General features: G+C 42.7%; 1 non-coding gene across 1 annotated transcript; it reads left to right on the top strand.

Moving 5' to 3' along the window:
• The first annotated feature begins 506 nt into the window (after positions 1-506).
• Positions 507-578, top strand: TRNAQ-CUG (transfer RNA glutamine (anticodon CUG)). The gene has a single exon. It is a non-coding gene; the product is annotated as a tRNA-Gln (tRNA).
• The last annotated feature ends 4432 nt before the right edge of the window (positions 579-5010 follow it).

Below are 5010 nucleotides of genomic sequence, written 5' to 3' on the forward strand. Positions count from 1 at the left end.
ACATTGCTTGTAAACCATGTTTCTACAGAAGGGGTACGAGGGGTACTAACAATTTTGACTACGTGTGCAGATGGAGTAATTTAATACAAAAATGAAAGATTAAACTGGCACTTTACCAAATAAGAAAAATTATAGCAGCACACTGGTTAAGTATTTATCCTCCAAAATTTAGAGAATTTAGTGAGAAGATTCATTTATTAATTTGGTTAGAGTTAGAGTGTATACAACAAAAGGACAGCCTATCATGGTACGTAGATTTTGTCATACTAAGTTCTATATCTAAGTAAAATTCACACTTTTAATTAGGCTATATGTTGGAAAATTAAATTAAATTTATAACAACCTAAGTTACACAAGAGTAATATGGGACAATAGGAAATACAGGTGCTTTTCATTAAATTAGAATATCATAAAAAAAAGTTAATTTATTTCAGTTCAATACAAAAAGTGAAACTCATCTAATACGGTATATAAAGCTGAATGTGTTTATGTGTGTATGTATGTGTGGTTCCATGGTGTAATGGTTAGCACTCTGGACTCTGAATCCAGCAATCTGAGTTCAAATCTCAGTGGAACCTGGGCAGCTCTTTGTAGGAATGTTTCAATTTTCCTTACTAACTATGTTACTATCGAGGGGTTCAAGAGAGGCCTGGATGTCTTCCTGGAGCACAACAATATTGTATCATACAATTATTAGGTTCTGTAGAAGGACGTAGATCTGGGGATTTATTATGATGGAATATTGGATGGACAAATGTCTTTTTTCGGCCTTACTAACTATGTTATGTGTGTGTGTGGTATGTCCGGGATTGGCATCTGTACCGTCGCAGCTACAGCCACAAACTTTTGCACAGTCACACGTCTGGACCCTGAGAGCGTCATAGGCTATGTTGTGAGGCGAAATTTTAACCCCTCGTGTTCCAATTCACCAAACAATATTGCCCCTATCTACATGATGGGGAAAAAAGTGAAAGGAAAAGTGTTGGAGGCGTCGCAGCTACAGCCACAAAATTTTGCACAGTCACACGTCTGGACCCCGAGAGCGTCATAGGCTATGTTGTGAGGTGAAATTTTAACCCCGCGCTTTCCAATTCACCAAACAATTTTGCCCCTATCTACATAATGGGGAAAAGTGAAAGGAAAAGTGTTGGAGGCAAATTGACAGCTGCCAGATGTGAACAAGGGGGACTTAAAGAATGAAAGCGATGGCGCCAAAGAGTATATACCGTACAGTTGCTAAGGTGGGGCCCCGACATGGGATACTCACCACACACGGGGATATGAACACACACACAAAATGCGCCACAAACTACCACGTGCTTGAACACATATTACCCTCAGCACACATTTCACCATACATACACCAACCTCGCCACATAAAAGTCGAAACACAAAAGTCGCCGCTCAAAACTCACCACGCGCAAAACTCGCCACATGCAAAAACTAGGCTCACACAAAACTCGCCACAAGTGCAAAACTCACCTCATGGAAAACTCGCCACATGCAAAACTTGCACACGCGGAAAAATTGCCACATGCACAAAAGTTGCAACACATGCAAAAGTTGCCTCACACAAAACTTGCACATACTCAAAAGACACCACACATAAAACTCGCCACGCGCAAAACTCGCCATGCGCAAAACTTGCTACACTAACCTGTCACATGCAACTCGACACACAAAAAGTTGCTACATGCATGTCGCCACACGCAACTCAACACACACAACTTGACAAACGAAACTCGCCCTAAAACACACACAAGTCTGGTATTATCCTTCAAAAATAAAAATCTGATTAATAAGCAAACTACAAGAGCAACAAATGTACCATATAGGAAATACGGCAGCTGTCAGTCACATGACCTGTCTATTATGTGTATATGTGAGCTAATATATACTGCCAGGGGGGAGGGCTTCCTGTTGGCTGGGGATTTATCAGGCTGCCAATTTAGCTTACAAATACTGAGGTAAAAATATTGAGCAAATAACGTGTGAACGAGGTCTAATACAGGAGGAGATGACATACAGATATATACTATATACAGTGGAGATGACACAGGTATATACTATATACAGGGGAGATGACACACAGGTATATACTATATACAGGGGAGATGACACACACATATATACTATACACAGAGGAGATGACACACAGGTATATACTATATAGAGGAGGAAATGACATACAAGTACATACTATATACAGGAGGAGATGACATACAGGTTTATACTATATACAGGAGGAGATGACACACAGGTATATACTATATACAGGAGCAGATGACCTACAGGTATATACTATATACAGGGGAGATGACACACAGGTATATACTATATACAGGGGAGATGACACACACATATATACTATACACAGGGGAGATGACACACAGGTATATACTATATACAGGGGATATGACACACAGATATATACTATATACAGGAGAGATGACACACAGGTATATACTATATAGAGGAGGAGATGACATACAAGTACATACTATATACAGGAGGATATGACATACAGGTATATACTATATACAGGAGGAGATGACACACAGGTATATACTATATACAGGAGCAGATGACCTACAGGTATATACTATATACAGGAGGAGATGACATACAGGTATATGCTATATATAGAAGATGACATACAGGTATATACTATATACAGGAGGAGATGACACACAGGTATATACTATATACAGGAGGAGATGACCTACAGGTATATACTATATATAGAAGGAGATGACATACAGGTATATACTATATATAGGAGGAGATGACATACAGGTATATACTATATACAGGGGAGATGACACACAGCAGGTATATACTATATACAGGAGATGACATACTGGTGTATACTATATATAAGGGAGATGACAAACATGTATATACTGAGGTGAAAATGAGAGGTGTGAGGTGAAAATGAAAAGGTGTGAGTGCAAAATGAGAGGAGTGAGGGAAAATAGTGGAGTGATCTGAAAATGACAGATGTGAGGTCAAAATGACAAGTGTTAGGGCGGAATGAGAGGAGTGAGGGAGAAAATGAGAGATGTGAGGGGGAAAATGAAAGATGTGATTGGGAAAATGAGAGGCGTGATGGGAAAATAAGAGAAGTGAGCTGCTATAACTAACCACAGATATTTACTATGCCCAGGCAACGCCGGGCTGTTCAGCTAGTATATTATATAGAGTCATTAAAAACAGAGAGCTATTTCAAGTATTTTTTTTCTGTTAATGTTGATAATTGTGGCCAATGAAAACCCAAAAGAAATTATCACAGTAAATTAGAATAATTAACAAAAAACACATGCAAAGGCTTCCTAAGCATTTAAAAATGCCCCTTATTCTTTTTCAGTAGGCTCCACAATCATAGGGAAGACTGCTGACTTGACAGATGTCCAGAAGGCAGTCATTGACACACTCCACAAGGAGGGAAAGCCACAAAAGGTAATTGCTAAAGCAGTTGGCTGTTCACAGACTGCTGTATCCAAGCATATTAATGGAAAGTTGAACAGAAGGAAAAAGTGTGGTACAAAAAGGTGAACAAGCAATCGGGATAACCGCAGCCCCTTGTGAATCTATCCCAAATTTTTCAATGGCCTTTTTTTAACAATCCTTTCAAGGCTGCAGTTATCCCAGTTGTCAGGCCTACGCTTAAGCTACACACACCCATTGCAGCTCCATAGAGCTCTACAGAGGTTCAGAAAGAGGAGAAGAAAGGGTTAAAGCTATTCTGCAAGGAAAGGGTTAATAGCTAATGCAGCGCCGCAGAGTCCTGGTCATTGTAGTAATGTTATTCTTCCACCAGGGGGAGTGATGTTACGTCTGAGGGCAATGAAGGAGATCTTCTGTCCAGGTATCACAACCACAAAACACACTTCACACTCCAGTCCGCCAGAGGGAGCCATGCTTTTATCTATTAGGGCACTCCTCACACTAAGGTAAAACTGGTGGGTTGGTTACGAAGTTAGACAGAAGCTGACTGGAGGGAGTAGGAGATAGTCAGTGAGTCCCGACCGAGTCTGGCAGAGGCTGGTTGGAGTGTGTTCCAGCCAGCTTCAGACTGCGGCCTGTGGAAGGTGAGGGTACACGGAGCTGCACCTGCATCCCATGCGGCAGCATCCCAAGAAAGAGACATTGAAAGGAATTGTTTTGCAGTGAGTGAGCAACGAAGTCATAGCAACAGGAGAGGAATATCAGCGGGAGACCAGCTAGAAGCAGGCTGCCTCCTTCTGAAGTGCAGTACCGGTAGCCAGAACACCGAGGGAGTAAGGATCTCTATGCCGTTACTTCAGAGACTGGCAGGACAGTTGATTCGACATTGGCTGTCCGACCATATACCCAGGAGACAGGGTGGCAACTTGTGGGAGCCAGGGCGTCTCTAGGGTCCCTATAAAAAGCCTCAGGCCACCAGTCATACGGGTTTGTCCTATCCGTCAGGGGGACAGAGAGAAAGAGAATTAACATCTACAATAGTTGTGAGGACCTTACCAAGTTGCTCAGCAGGGAGGTACTACAATGCCCAGGCGCTAGAGGAAGGCTATTGACTTCCACCTGGATAAGGGGACTCCGGATTTGCCTTCAGACCGGCCGGACTCTGCCTACACTGTGGTCCCTACCCTGGACTGTGGATGCTGAAGCCTTCAGTAAAGGTAAAGAGACTGCAACTTTGTGTCCTCATTATTCACTGCGCCTTACATCATCCACCATCCACTATCTACACTCTGGTAAGCCCTGGGGACATACTTCACCTGTGGAAAGGTATACCATCTAGCTGCCATAACATCACCCCAACGGACCTCTAAGCAGCGTCTGTCACCCTAACCGAATACCACAGGTGGCGTCACCAACATTATCCCTTTAAAGACCTGTCCCCACAATCTACAGCGGATGTTCCCCTAGGGCCACGGACCGGTTCAGCCACCGTGACATCCCCTCACTGAGAACCAAAGGGGCCCGGCTCCGAGTACCCTACAGCCCTTGGGGGCACTCCAATAA

Source organism: Ranitomeya imitator, chromosome 9, assembly GCF_032444005.1.
Source record: "Ranitomeya imitator isolate aRanImi1 chromosome 9, aRanImi1.pri, whole genome shotgun sequence".
NCBI classification, from domain to species: domain Eukaryota; kingdom Metazoa; phylum Chordata; class Amphibia; order Anura; family Dendrobatidae; genus Ranitomeya; species Ranitomeya imitator.